Raw genomic sequence first — 16,614 nt, 5'->3', positions numbered from 1 at the left:
TTAGTACCATCTCTGGTAAGGCCTCCCATCCCCCAAAACACTGTTAACTGTGCATTTGATTTGACTGTATTTGATTTGATTTGATTTGATTTGATCTTTATCAGTGTAACTGAATCTGTGATGGGCCAATATCATCTTATAAACACTACAACTACTGGAAAAGACTACAACTTGGCATCGCAGGGGGCAGAGTGAACCCCCTTCTCCTTTTGCAAGAGAATCAGATCCTTCCATTGTCAAATGAGGTAGATACTGCTGTTCTTTCTAAGGCCCTGTGACACAGAATTCACAGAACTGCACGCGCAGAATGCAGGATTTCTTTAATTTCCTTGAAATGAGGTCAAAACAGAAAGGTTAATAGTAAATCACCGGTATGTATAAACATGTGTTTTCAAGGGTATAATTTGATATGTGACTTAGCCACTGTAAATCTATTTAATTAGTTATAAATATAATTCCTCGATTTTTAGAAAAAAATTTAATTGTATAATTAAAATAGTAATCTACTTTTAAAATTCTTGTACCACAATAAGAAATTTCCATGGCTGTCATATAATAAATTTTCACACCCAAAATCCTGTGGACCTACTGCCTCTAGAGTTTTACACAAATTTACAAAAACAAAAACAAACAGATAAAGAAACTAAACCAATTAACTAACCAACCACCACCAACAAAACAACACTTACAATACTTGTTGGCTTTTAAGATTGTATTTTATAGTGTATGTGTATGTGTATGTGTGTTTGTAGATGTGTACATGCCATGACACATGTGGAGATCAGAGGAGAACTTGTGGGAATTGGTTGTTTCATTTTACCATGTGAGTCTCAGGGAGCAAATGCAGTTTGTTGGGCTTGGTAACAGGTATCTTTATCCACTGAGAAATATTGCCCACTGTATGTTGTGCTGTATGTTTGTTTCCTTTAAGTCATTTTAGTGGTTAATCTTAGTTGTTAGCTTGACTTACCATGGAAGTGACCTCAGTTAATGACTTGGCCCTATCAGATTGGCCTATGGATATGTCTGGAGATGAGTTTCATTGGTTTCTAAATGACAGAGGAGGGACTAGCTCACTGTGGTTTGTGCCACTTCTGGACAGGTGGTCCTGGATTATGTAAGAAAGGTGGCTGAGCTGAAGCTTAATTAGGTCAGAAAGCATCATCCCTCCATGGTCTCTGCTTCAGTTCTTGCATCCAGATTCCTGCCCTGAATTCTTGTAGAGGCTTCTTTCAATGGTGAACTCGAGCCTATGAGCCAAATAATTCCCCCAACTCCCAAACCAGAACTTGCTCTTGAGCAGAGTGTTACACCAACAGAGAAGCAAATTAACATTTATTATAGTGCTTTAAAGTACTGTAGATGTATAAGCAGCACATTCATTTTTGTTGACACAATGTGTTGCTCTATATTGGTATATCACATTTTGTTCATCATTCATGATGAACATCTGTGTTCATGATGATCATCTGTGATTATCAGTAGATACTTAGATTTTTTTTTTTCAGTCTGGGGTTATTGTCAATAGAGCTGAGCCGCTATGAACATTGGCATCTATGTATTTACATGAGCATATAAAGTTAAGTCTCATAAGCGTCTAGAAATGGAATTACTAGAGTATATGTGGTTTAATTAAAAAATTATCCAACTATGTTTTGAAGTAGCAGTGCCATTATATGTTCCCACAAGCAATACCTGAAGGTTCCTGTTTTTCAACATCTTCATCAATGCTTTCATTATTAGCCTATTGGACTGCAGCCATTTCGGTAGATGTGTAGTTTATTGAGTTGTGGTTTTAATTTGTATTTCTCTAATGACTAATGATTGAGTATCTTTTCGCGAGTTAATTAGCCATTTGAATGTGTTCTTTGTTAAAATGCTTGTTTAATTCTTTTCAATGTTGGTGTGTTTTCTTTTTGTCTTGTTCAGTGGGAAGAATTCTCTTCATGCTTTATAAACATAAGCATAAGGAAACAAATCTTTTTCTTTTAAGATTTATTTTTTCTACACGTGTACGCATGTGTGCATTCGTGTATGTGAGTATGTTGTGTATGTATGTATGTATCTCAGTACCTGTTTGTTAGTGTTTGTAGGGGGCAGAGGAGGGGGCCAGATCCCTTGGTTTGAATTTACAGGAGGTTGTGAGCTGCCAGCATGGGTGCTGTGAACTGAACCCTGGTTGTTTGGAAGAGCAGAAAGTGCTCTTAACAAATGAACTGCCTCTCCAGCCCCAAGATATAAGTCTTTTAAATAGACGATTGCAAGTATTTTCTCTGAATATCTGGGGTTTTTTCTTTCTTTTCATTTCTCTTTTCATGTCTGACATTTTTCTTTTGTGGATTGTGTTTTGGTATTTTACCTAACACATCTCTGTTCAACAAAAGATCACAATACTCATCTCCTATGTTTTATTTGAAGCGATTTGAAATTTAGTCTTTATATTTTGAGTTTACTCTTGCTCATGGGACGCTTGAAAGGTTTGAGTTTATTGTTTTCATCACTAGTGCATATGATTATTTCACATCACTTGTTGAGGCAACTTGTCTTCATTCATTGAGTTATCTGTGTCTTTGTTGAAATTAACCAGCTGTAAAAGCAAAGGCTTATTTCTGGGCCAGATATTTGCCAGGTTATTGAAATCTCTGTCTCTGTTTCCAAGTCTCTGTGTCTATCTGTCTGTCTGTCTGTCTGACACACACACACACACACACACACACACACACACACACACACACACACACCCTTGGCTAACACCATTCTGTAGTCGTCATAGTTTTAGCGAATGTTTGAAATTAGTGTAATCCCTCCAGCTTTGTTATCTTTCTAGAACTGGGTGTGGCTGTCTTAGGCCTTTTGCATTTACTTAAGGATATGCTTGCCAGTTTACCTAATAAACCCTCTGGGCTAAGGAGCTCTGCCTTTTTCTTTCTTTCCAGGTCTTTTTCTCCATGCGCAGAAGTGCTGTTATGTTTGGCATTCCTATCAGTTGGAGTTCTTTCTGGTTTGCCTTCAGTTATTTCACTACCACCTCTATTTTAGGTGAGTTCACCTCCAAGCTCATCGGTTCTTCTGTCATCCCAAATTTATTGTTGAACCCTTCTTAGAATTTTTTTGTTTTGATTATGATATTATTGATCCTAAAATTTCCAGTTTACAGTTTTTACATAGTGCAAATTTCTCTGTTGAGACTCTGTACTTATGAGTTGGCTGTTGTGACACCTAACTTAATTGAACATGAGTTAAAACCACTGAGTAGTACCTGCTCAGAATGATTTCTACTGAAGGCCATTTTTCTCCATTCAAGATTCACTCTTAAATTTTTTCTTACAAATTTTTGAAATTTGAATTTCATGTGCGGAAATAAATAATGTGTTATAACAATCAGGGTATTTGCTCCCCCCCCCCCCCACCCCACTCCATTTTGTATATTGTCTGGGCTTAAAATAAATCTCTCTTCACATAGGATATTTCTGATGTTTCTGCTTATTTTCCTTTTTCCTAATGTTTTTATCCTAGTTTACTTGTGGTTGCCTCCATATATGTATTAGGATCAGGCAATGAATTGGGCAGAGGTGAGGTTGTGATCAAACACCTTTTGTCCATAATACCTTTGGTTTGCTCTTGTAGCTAAGCTCTCTCAAGTCTGCCCTAAGCATAGACAAGATCTCTCAGGCAAACACTCAGAGTCAGAGAAATTGTGCATTGTAATTGGTGTTGCATCTTCAGGGTCATCTTTTGGAATTTCCGTCTGGGCATTGCTTATCCCTAACATGGAGCCAATGAGGACCTGGGTCATTCCCTGTGGAGTTTGACAAAGCAATATGTTTTGTCTTTGTGCTAAAGCAAGTCTCTTCTTTCTTGAAGCAAAATTTGATTTTCTGCCATCTCTGCATTGGTTACCTACCATGAGAATATAGCAAGAGTCATTATGCTCTTTTTACCCCAAACACTAGTCATTTGCAAAAATATACACTTTTCAATGTGTTGTCTGCCTTTTGGTCACTTTCTTAACTTTAATGTAGTTATTGATGAAAATTTGGCTGGTTGCCTATATGCTTTATGAAGAGATGGTTTTTCTACACCCTCATGTTACCATAGCTAGATAATTCCCCTAGGCCTGAAGATATATTTTGCATTTGTAAATTGTGTGTATTTTAAGATGTGTCCTCTCCTTTGATTATCTCTTCCTGGATGTGCATGTGCATATTTATGTGTAGAACCTTAGTCTTTGAAATTCTCCTGTGAATTATCTGCTTTTGGTATGGCCACAGTGAGCTCATTTGTGGTATTATTGCCTAACTTAGTCCCTTTACTTTGATAAAAGGATCCTAATGAATGTGTACTGCAGTCCAAGACAGAAAGCTTAATGTGTGTAACTATGTGGGTCTATAACTCAAGAGAGGTAAAATTTGTTTGGTTAATTTGATTTCTGTCATCTGTTAGAGTCATGCCATAATACAGCTTTTTACTGTTAAAAATCAACTTGTTTTGGTCTTTTTCCATTCTCGGAAAAGGGTTCTGGGAATACAAGCTTGGAGATGTTACTCAGGGAATAGTGCTCTCACTGTTCAGAAGCTGTCAGCTGGAATGACATACTGTTATATCAGCTCATTTTACTTTTATCCAAGGTTTACATTCAGAATATTTAACATGAGTAGACAGGAAACCATGCCATGAGTTATCACATGTTACAAGTTTTCGTGGTCCTAAATCTTCAAAGGTAAAGATAAAGGCTGGTGAGATGACCAGGCTACAGAGAGACAATGACTGAAGTGGGGGGAATATGAGCACTAAGTGCCTATGGAGGCATGCCAACAACTTGTAGAATGTAAAGCAAATGGATGAATCCTTAGGAATGTGTAATGTACTAAAACTTCGTCATTAAAAATGAAATGTGGATGTCCAACTAGAGAGGTCTGAGCTCAGTAATTAATACAAAAGAAGGCTCAGAGATGTTTCACTGGGGAATCCAACTGAAGTATTTTAAAGATTTAATATCAAATCTTTCTTTTTTGTTGTTGTTGTTTAAGTTTTACCAAAGAAATGTGTTTTTCTCATTTTAATCTCCTAGTTAGAAATACAGTTTAAGTTCAGATTTCCTATGGAGGAAACACAGTGTAAGCAGCTCTAACTTTTTTTTTTATATCATTTCCAATTTTTTAAATTAGGTATTTTCTTCATTTGCATTTCAAATGCTATCTCAAAGGTCCCCCATACCCTCCCTCCCACTCCCCTACCCACCCACTCCCACTTCTTGGCCCTGGCGTTCCCTTGTACTGAGGCATATAAAGTTTGCAAGACCAAGGGGTCTCTCTTCCCAATGATGGCCATCTTCATACAGGAGAACATGGCTAATATGAAATCTTTCTAAACTTTTCCACAAAATGGCAGTTGGTGAGAGACACTCCCAAACTTGTTCTCTGAGGCTAATTATTCCCTTGATTTCAAAATTAGACCAGAAAAGGAATGTATAGACTATTTGATATTCTTTCATTTTTGAGAAAACTCTAGCAAGCCAAATTTACCAACAAACTGAAAGATTTATACTTTGTGATCAAGGTGGATTTATCCTTAAATAGTCTGATTGGTTAAAGAATGCAAATCAGTTGTGTAACCCACAGTTCAGCAGAATGAAGGACAAAAGCTACAGGTTAGCTCAATTTCAGAAAACAAAGATGTGAGAAAACTGAACATGCTTTTTAAATAAAACTCAATGGGGTAGAAGGATATTAACTTTAATATTGCTATCAAAATTAAGTATGGAAAAACCCAAGCCACCATCATTTCCATGGTGAATAAATGAAAAATTGAAATCTTTCTCTTTAGACTTGGGGACCAAGCATAAAGCTCACTACCAATGTTTTTAGGGAACATGTTACTAGGCCAAGTGTGCAAGAAAAAGTAATTAAACTCATACAAATTATAAAGGAAAAATAAAACAATATCTGTTTGCAGTTGTTATATTCAGAACTGTAAATATTTCATGAAAAACTCTGAGAACTAATAAACGAATTCAGGAGAATTGCTAACATATGAAATCATCATGCAAAAGAAAAATCAGTTGTGTTTCTACATAATACTGATGAGCAATTAGGAAAAAATGGAAAACAACACCATTTTATAATGACATCAAGCACACAAAAGGCAGTCAAGAACTTCACCAAGGAGGCAACAAACTTATTTACCTAGAACCAGAAAACATTACACTCTAGCAAGAGAAACAGGTAGCCGTACAGCCGGTTTTCATCTCCCAGTGTTCCAAATCCAATCCCCCAGTCTCATCCCCAGCATTCTCCAGCGGATCTCAGAGATCATTCTTTCCAAACTTCCTTCCCCCACTTCATCACTTTATCCCAGCCTGGAATGCAGCAGACGTGCCCTGGGAACCCAGCCAAAGAAACAAGTAGGCCAGCAAAATGGGTGGGCAAGTTTCAGCTCTTCCTTCTCCCTCCTTTCCTCTGTATCTAATCCCCAGGCACATCCCCAGTTCTCTAGCAGGCCACCTGTTCTGGCCTTCTCTCACTCTCCCTATTGCCCCTATTCTCAGGGAACTAAGCAGATCCTGGTGGGAAGCTCAGCTTCCTTCCTTCTGTGAACCTCTTCCCAACCCATCCCCACTCCTAAGTGTCAGCTCCCAATACCTAGGGAGTGGGGATTTTGCTAGGAAACTCCAGTGACCAGAAAGGGGGTAGATCCTGATGAGAGATGAGGTGGGAAGAAATTGGGAGGGGTAGAGAAAGGGGAAACTGTAACCAGGATATATTATGTTAGGGAACAAAACCACCCAGTTTTAATAAAAGGAAAAACAAACCCAACCAACCAATCAACCAACCAACCAACCAACCAACCAACCAACCAACTAACCAACACCAACCAATCAACCAACCAAAAATTCCTGTAAAACATTGCAGAAAAAAACCTAGACACAAGTAAGAAATGGTACTGCCCATATTTAGAGTGGATCTTCCCAACTTCATTAACCTGGTATAGATAATCCCGTATAGGTATGACCAACAGGTTGTACCATAGTGATTCTGGATTCTGTCAAATAAAAAAAAACATTATTAATCATATGCCCCATTTTAAAATGAAGGAAAGAGAAAGAAAAGCTATAGAGACCATATAATTTTAAAGCATCACAAAGCCTAAATCAATCAAATCACTGTGATACCATCATAAGTACAGGCCTACAGACCAGTAGAACCATATGCATAGTTCTTCAACTACTCTTGTGTGCATGGCAAAAGTGCCAAGCTCCCCAATGGAGAAAAAATAGTCTCTTCAACAAGTTCTGGAAGGAAAACTGAACATGCAAATGAACAAGATGGGACCCTCATCCTATAATACCCAATGATTGACTCATAACATAAAATGGAAATCTATAAAATTCCTAGAAGAAAACATTGTGCCACTGTTGTTGGCTATGATTTCTCAGTTATGACACCCATAGAAGAAAAATAAAAAACAAGAATGGTTAAGACCATTGAAAAATTGCCAGCAGAAGAGGAAATCAATCAAATGAAATTCTAACTATGGAGTGGAAGAAAATATTTGCAAATCACATATCTAATAAAGGGTCAATACTCAGAAAATATAAAACTACCCACAGTTCAACAAGAACAAAGCTCCAAGCAAACCAGTTTGCAAATGAGCAAATGTCCATTTTTAAAGGAAGATAATAGATTTCTAGCAAGCAAATGAGAAGATGGTCAACATTACTAACCACTAAGGGAATGCAAATTAAAACCGCAGTAAGATATCACTTCATAGCTGTTGGATGCTGACTACAAAAATATGGAAAGTAAGAGGAATTGGAAAGATGATAAACAATTGTGTATGAGTTGGGGGGAGGAGCTGCCAAATGGGACAGTTGTAATGGAAAACACTATGGATATTCCAAAAAGAGCTCAAAATATTCCCAAGCCATCATAATTCTGTCCAAAAAAAAATGTCATGAAATTAAAATGGCATCTTCACACCCATGTTACTATGTTCACTGCAGCATCCTGTGTTCACTGTGGCATCCTGTGTTCACTGTGGCCTCCCGTGTTCACTGTGGCATCCCGTGTTTACTGTGGCATCCTGTGTTCACTACAGCACACTGTGTTCACTGCAGCACCCATGTTCACTGTAGGATTGTTCACAATACTGAAAAGAAAGCAACCCAAATGTTCACTGGTGAATTCATGATGCACGTGTGCGACATACATATAAGGGATATTATTCAGTCTTAAAAGTGAGAAAGGAATTTCTGTTGCATGTTAGAATAGAATGAATCTTGAGGATTGTTGTGAATTTGGTCTAATGCTACATATGTTAATTTGGTCCCACAAATTACATGGGAATCTGCAAGTCTGCAGGTAAGATGCTGAGGGACCCAGTTGGTTTTGATATGTAAATAAAGTTGCTGGTGGCCAGTGGCTGCATAGGGAGACAGAGCAGGACTTTTAGGATTCCTGAGCAAGGAAGAGAGAGAGAGAGAGAGAGAGAGAGAGAGAGAGAGAGAGAGAGAGAGAGAGAGAGAGAGAGACAGAGAGAGAGACAGAGAGAGAGACAGAGAGAGAGACAGAGAGAGAGACAGAGAGGGAAGAGGAGGAGGAAGAGGAGGAGGAGGAGGAGGAGGAAGAGGAGGAGGAGGAGGAGGAGGAGGAGGAGGAGGAGGAGGAGGAGGAGGAGGAGGAGGAGGAGGAGGAGGAGGAGGAGGAGAGAGCCAGGAAAGGAGTAGCTGCCATGACTGAAAGTAAAGGACAGAGAGACAGTCAACATGTAAGAGCCAAGGAAGAAGGGCCCCAGGTGATTCCCGCCCCTTGGGTCTAGGGAAACAATGATGGACAATAGATTTTAGTAAGCAATAACTCAGGAATATCAAAGGGGAGGTGTTAGCCATGTGGAAGTTTAGGAGTAGCCTAGTCATTGAGCTGTTAAGGCACGTTAAAATATAAGGCTGTGTGTGTGTGTGTGTGTGTGTGTGTGTGTCTTTCATTCAGGAACCCAGAGCTTTGAGGCAGTAGTGAGGACTGTGCTGCCTCTGCCCGGATGATTTGATCTGGTATTAATTGGCGACTACAACAGAGGATGTTATGCTGAATGAAATAATCCAATGACAAAGGGACAAATTCTTCAGATTCTGTTTATATAGATTATTGAATGTAGCTCAACTGTAGAATGCTGGTTGCCAGAGGCTACTGAAGATGGAGGAGGGATTTTAGTTTTCAGGCTAAAAAAGTATTATGGATTTGTTATATAACCATATGCAGACAATTGTGTCATTCCACTGTACTCTGAAAACATGATTAAGATGATGAGTTTTGTTATATGCTTTTGTTTTTATTATCACAATTAAAAAGAAAAAACCCAAGATGCTAGTAGAAGGTAAGTGGATTTCACATGGAGCTGTGAGATGCTTGATGGCTATCTCTCCTATTTTTGTAGAAGAAAAAACAAACTATACAAACTGAAAATCAGTTTTGTCTTGAAATGAGGGAAAATTGAGTTTTTAGGGCAAATGTATCTTGGAGTCTAGAAAAACTTTATGTCCAAAGAGATGGAGCCACTGAGAACTGCTGACCTGGAGTAGAAGTCATGAAGGTATGGACATTGTCTCCTCTCAGCTCCCACTGTGGACAGCTGAGGACTGAAACCAGGGCCTTATGATAAATTCTCAACCCTGTCACAGAGGTATGAATTGGCTGGAATAAGGAATACTTGCATAGTAATTCATGAAGTTGAGAGAGGCAGCATGGGGTCATTGTGTTGGTGGAATATTTGTTGAAGGCTCTTATTCTAGTAACCTGTGATGACTTCCACAGTTATGATCCTGCAATTTGTGAATGGAGTAGTATAGGTTGTTTTTCTATCACTCTATCAATCACTCTATCACTCTATCTATCACTCTATCTATCTATCTATCTATCTATCTGTCTGTCTGTCTGTCTGTCTGTCTGTCTGTCTGTCTGTCTGCAAAGGGGTTTGAGCCCAAGGGCTTGTGCTTAGCCAGGCAAGTTTTCTACCACTGAGGTACATCCTCAGCTAAGGATAGTGTCTTTAAAAATTGGCCTAAGATTGTTGTGTCTTTTACCATGAAAGGTACAGCAGGAAGGTAGACCCTGAACCAGGGAGCAGGTGCTCCGTAGGTACTTACATGTAGGTACTTTGATTTGGTGCTTTCCATCGTCCAGAACTGTAGTAACACAGAGTTGATGTTCAAAGGCCATCTGCCTTAGGATATTTTGGTGTAGCCACCCAAGTAGGCTGAGATGAAACCCTACCAGGTTGTCAGAGAGGCAATTCAGGAAAGACCTTTTGATGGTAATGACAGGAAAGAGCAGAGGTTTTCTTTAACAAGCACACCAGGAGCTTTCTTGGCACCAAAAGCTCTTCTTTTGGTACATTTTCCAGAGCATAATTTTGAATACTTTTCCAACTTGAAAGAGAATTCCTTTCCAGTTGTAACCTCTGGTGGCCTTGTTCTATTAATTAAAGTAAAAACAAAAGAAAGAAAGCATGACTTTGATGTGTTGTTTGTCAAATAGATAGCATCTTATAATCACCAGAGAGATGAGCCTCTGGGTATGCCTCTGAGGGTTTATTTCTATGATGTTAATTGCGGTGGGAAGAGCTGCCCACTGTGGGTGTCACCATTCCTTGGCTGGGATCCCAGACTGTATAAGTAGAGGAAGAGTCAAGTGGCAGCATGTACTCATCTGTCTATGCTACAATCACTTGCTTCAAACTTCTGCCACCTTCACTTCCCATCCTTGATGGACTGTGCCCTTGATCTGGGAGCCAAGACAATCTCTTCAGTTCCTTTTGCTAGGGTATTTTATCACAGCAACAGGAAAAGAAGATAAGACAAGGTCAATAAGGGACAGAACTTCAGTAGAGGGAACAAAGGGAGCTTGGAGATGGACAGGAATGCATGTGAACAGCAAGATGTCGTTGAAGTAAGAAGTCATTAGAACAATACAGACCCCTCCCCAACACTGGCAATAACAGAAAGATAGTAGAAGTAGAAGTATCAAAACTAAAAAAAAAATCAAAAGATGATATAAATATAACCAAGGGTGGGGGGAAGATTTGAAGAGAAATTGATAGAAACTTCACTAGCTGAAATGCAGGGATATAATAGAACAGTGCAATAAGAGAAAAGGTAGAATCCCCAAGACTGAGCAATAGTGTCAGAAGATGCAATATGAACATGTTTGAAAGAGGAGAGAGGTGGGATATGGATATATATAAAGTATCAAAAGCTGAGTGCTTGTAGAAATTAAGAGCAGACACCAAACCACAGACGACTGCCAGAACTCCCAATGGGCAAATAGAGAGTAATTTGAGCAAAGTGAAATTATTTTAGAGTAGTCATGCTATATAATGTTATTTTGGCCTGTGACAGACTGTGTATAGGAGGGTGGTCCCATAAGATTATAATGGAGCTAAAAGATTCCTATCAGCTAGCTAGATTTGAGCCACTGTAATGTCTTAGCAAATTATATATTTGCAGTAGGATTGGTGTAAATGCAACCACTACCCTGCTAACTGTATAAAACAACACTAGACACAATTATGTACAGTGCTATAATTGATAATAGCCATAATACTAATAATAAGCAACTCTGTTTTAGATTTAAGTATTTCTCCTACTATAATTCTTTTGTTTAAAGTATAACCCTTCTGCTTTAAAATGTTTATTTTAAAAATATCTGCAATGCTCCATTGGTAGTGGCCTCATGTATTTCATGTTTACTCTGTCTCTTGCATCAAAAAACCAGTTGAATGATTATTTACATCATCCAGACTAGGTGAGTGTCTCCTTCATGAAGTGATACAGGACAGTCTTCTGCTGATTCCCAAGGCATGAAAAATATGATCATGAATATTCCTTATATGAATAAATAGTCAATAGATACAGAAAAAAGGGAGAGAAAGAACAGGTCTTCTAAAGTAAAGAATTCTCAATGACTTTTGTAGATAGGTCTTCACTGGAAAGTGGAACATAATTTCTACTTTTTAACAGCAGGCTGCATGTGGTCACTTTCTTCTGATGGGTATAGTATGAAAAAAATGGGAATGTATCTTTTTAGTGGGTGAAATGAAACGAGTAAGCATCTTGTCAGCCAAGTGGCCACAATTATCAGTTGTGATTAAATCATGATGGGGGTATATACTTCTGAGATGATGAGATAGGAGTGGCACTTTGCCTCTGAGGATTTCTCTTTCAGCCCCCGACCCAAGACTAATCATGTCAAATACCTCAACCCAAGTTGAGGTATATTCTACAGAATAGATCAGAAGTCCTCCAAAGTCTTTTAGTCATCAAGGACAGGGAGTCAGAGAAAGCCACAGTTTAGAAGAGAAAAATACTGAATGCAAGATGACACTCTGGAACAGAAAAAGGTTTTGGGAAAGCAAAAATAAATCTGATGAAATATAGACTTTTATCAACCATAATTGTTGACATGGTCTTATTGTTTGTGACAAACATGCTCAACTGAGCTGTTGGGGCAATGCAGTTGGTAACATCACTTGCTGCCAAGCTTGAGCACTTGGGTTTAGGCTCTAGGACTCAACATGGTGGAAGGAAAGAGCTGTCTCTCACATGTTGGTTTGACTTCTACATGTATGCTGTCACACACACACACACACACACACACACACACACACACACACACACACACACATACTATCTCATACCCTGATAACTGAAGATTTTAATGGTTAGCTAATGGGGGTAGATTATATGAGGCCTCTGAATAATGGCTAATGGGCACTGTGCATGAGATGTTCAAACTCACTAGTGTCCTGGGAGGTGATCATAAAGAACAGTGAGATGCTATGTGTAGTCGCTCAACTATAATTTGGGCAATTTCAGATTCTCCAAGAAGGTAGAGTGAGGGAATTGAACAATTATGGATATGAGTATAAACTGGCACATTCATTTAGAATACTTGTTTAATAAAACTTAATAAAGCTGGAGATGTGGGTTCTCCATCACCCAGTCACTTCACTTTAAGATATAAACCCCAAAGAACTACAGCACCATATAGAAGAGCATCTATGTTTCTATAGATGCACAAACAACATATTGCATTATATACAGGGATACTCAGTGAATCATTCGTAATAATGGTTAAAATGACATATTCTAGCTGAGTGTTGGTATTTGAAAGAATAAACTGTGGTCTATTAATAAGAGCAGGAAGTATACACAAGGCAGCTGAATCTCAAAAGCAGCTTTGAATGATGAAAGTCAGTCTCTGAAGACATCATTCAATATCAGTCCATTCATACAGTACCAAAGTACATTGATAGTGTTTAGATGAGCATATATGTAATAATGTTGCAGGAACATGTGGGTACTCAAATGTCAAATTAACATAGTGAGGGGTTTTTATTCTTGTTCTTGCTTTACTCATAGCTAAGTTTTTCTCTCTTCTTGGTTTAGAATGTCAGTTTTCATTTTGTTGAGGATATGTGCTTCTGGCACTGCTCCCTCATGCCCATGTAATTTGCTGCTTTTTTGTTTTGTTGGCCTAGGAAATAAGATAATTGTGCTTGTTGACTATTGCATAAGACAAGCAGTCTCCAGATTTGGATTTAGGGCACTCTCCTACGAACAAATTACATGACCTTCGGTGAATAGGCAATGTCACATTCATTTATTTAAGAAATATTTAGCCTGTTCCCACCACAGGTCAGTTTCCTTCTTCCATTGTGGGCTCTAGAAGTACAGCAACAAATGCTAACATGAAGTCTTAAAAGTTATGTAATTGTCAGTGTATTGGTATCTATGTAGGCTTTTGAATCTATTTTAAGTTGATACTCTGTGTGTATGTGTGTGTGTATTTGTGTGTGAATGCATGGGTGTGTGCATGTGCAGATGTGCATGTATAGAGGCCAGACACCAACTCTGGGTATCACTTCTCAGGAGCTATTCACCTTGTCTTTGCGACATGGTATTACTGGGATTTGAGGGTTCACCTACCAGCCAAGGCTGGCTGATGCACTCAGGAGGAGCACATAACCTTCACATTCCAGTGTGTGTATTTGATAATAAAGAAAAAGCCTGTAGCCAGGTAAGTGTCAGCTCTATGTTTATATTTGCAGCTAATGAGGAATTGCTAACAGACCTGATAATAATAATGGCTCAGAAGGCACAACATTATTGTACCTTTAGGCTCAATCTATAGCTTACATCTTGTTTGCTCCAAACAAACATGGTTAGAATTAAAACACTTTTTTCTCTTTCACATTTTGGGAGAAAATGAAAGACCTTGCTTATCCTAGGCAGGCACAATCCCACTGGGGCATACCTCACATCTAACTTGGTTTTTTGTTTGTTTGTTTGTTTTTGATAGACTTAAATTTTCTTCCAAATATTCTAAGGGAATATACAAATTATCCATTTGACCAGCCCAACTTGAGATGCATCCCATGGGCAGGTACTAAACTCTGACACTATTACTGATGCCATGTTGTGTTTGCAGACAGGAGCCTAGCATGGCTGTCCTCTGAGAGGCTCTACCAGCAGCTGACAGAGACAGATGCAGATACTTACAGTCAACCATTGACCTGGGCCCTATGGAAGAGTTAGGGGAAGGATCAAAGGAGCTTAAGGGGATGGTGACCCCTTAGGAAGGACAACAGTATCAACTAACCCAGACCCCTGGGATTCCCCAACCAAAGAGCATACATGGGCTGGTCTGTGGCCCCTGGCACATACATAGCAGAGGACTGCCTTGACTGGTTTCAGTGGGAGAGGATGTGCCTAGTCCTGTAGAGACTTGATGCCCCAGGGAAGGGGAATGTTGGAGGTGGGTGAGGTGTGGGTAGGTGAGTGAGGGGAGTGGGTGGATGGGCGAAGGAACATCCTCTCACAGTCAAAGGGGAGAGGGGCTCCTGTGAAGAACTCTGGGAAGGGGGACTAGGAAGGGGAAAAACATTTGGGATGTAAATAAATAAAATAATTTAATAATAATAAAAACCCCTAAGAGTGGCATCCAACACTTCAGATCACAACTGAACATCTAAGTGTATATATGCGACATAGTATCGGAGATGTGATAAACTTTTACAAACTGTTGAATAACGCTTGAGATTCTGAGCTTTTATTCTTAGTTCTTTATTTCTGATAAGAAAAGAACAAAAAAATGGTTTTAGTAGGATTTAACTCAATAGAAACAAAAGACCCCATGTCTATTGGTTCAGAATAATATACTGTAATCTATGCTTTTGACACTTTAGTGTTTAGTAATGCCTTTGAGTCTTCATGCATTTAAATTCAAAGCGTGCCTTCATGGTCTGTCATTCTAATGCTGATATCTGTTTCAGAGACATGAGCCAATTTGCAATGTCCACTTCAGTTGTCATTTGGAAACAACTCTTTTTCACAGTGTCCTGACATTGACAGTCAGGGAAACCTTTGAGCGCCAGAGAACACTTGATTTTTCTCAGGGCATGAGAGTGCGTGGCCTCTGGAACTGTATTCTCATTTCATTGGGGAAAAATAATGACTAATCAATGTGAGGGGCTAGGTGGCATTGCAGGTTAATTCACTGGGAGTTAGTGTGTCTACATGAAGTTTCTATAAACATCTTGCTTCAAAACAAGTCCAGAGCACTACATGTTTGTGGTGGGCTGATTTTCGGTGGTGCTTTATAGCAACATGTATTGCAAATATTTGACTTAAGCCACCTGGTGGTTGTTTCTCCGGAGAAAAATCTCCATCCCAGGTCAGCCTGTGGGTTACCTGTTAGTGACAACAAGGACATCATATGCTGACAGTTATACTTGAGGGTTGCCTGGAATCTCCTCCTCCTCTTTCCACACAGCCACTAGGGTCTTGTCACTTTACTCCAGGACAAAGCTGATGTAATGTAGCTAGTTCACTCAAACTGTAGTTCTGAAAGGCAGTTAAACAAATACAGTCAACATCCATCCATACACATAGAAGATATGTTTAATATATGAGACCAGACATGGGTAGCCTTTGGAGAAAAAAGGGGGTCTTAGGTTTTATAGTTCTAAGTGATTAGTTGTGTGCTGCTTTGCAGAGGAAACTCAGTGTAGAGGTCATAGTGAATGAATCCCTAGATGTTTCCCAAGTTCCTGGATTAAATTGCATTCTTAATTGTTTGCAAATACATTGGCTTACCTAATTAAATAGGACTCTACATTGCTACAGAGGATAGATAGAGAATATTGAAACCTTTAGGACTCATTTTAAATTATCTGTTCTGCTCGATAAACAAATATGGCCCAATCAAAATTTTTGGTACTGTGAAATAATGTCATGTTGGAAGAGTCTATTGAGATAACCGTTTTTGAAACTATGCAAGGTGGTAGGGTTTTTTTTTTTTTTTGAGAAGTATAAATAAGGACATAAATTAAACTTTTTAAAATTTGGAATTCAAATGTTTTTTATTTTAAATTATATTTTTCTATTTTGTTCTTAATAAATAGGTTAAATGCATTTAAAATGTAATTGTACATAGAAAAAGAATAAAAACATTCATTTCTATCTAAATTGACATCATAAAAATATAGGAGTATATAAAAGCTTATATTTTATAGACTCAATAATCTTAAAAAACTGATCATACATATAGATATTTCAAT

This window comes from Mus musculus, chromosome 10, assembly GCF_000001635.26.
Source record: "Mus musculus strain C57BL/6J chromosome 10, GRCm38.p6 C57BL/6J".
NCBI lineage: Eukaryota > Metazoa > Chordata > Mammalia > Rodentia > Muridae > Mus > Mus musculus.
Note: the sequence above shows the minus strand (reverse complement) of the source record.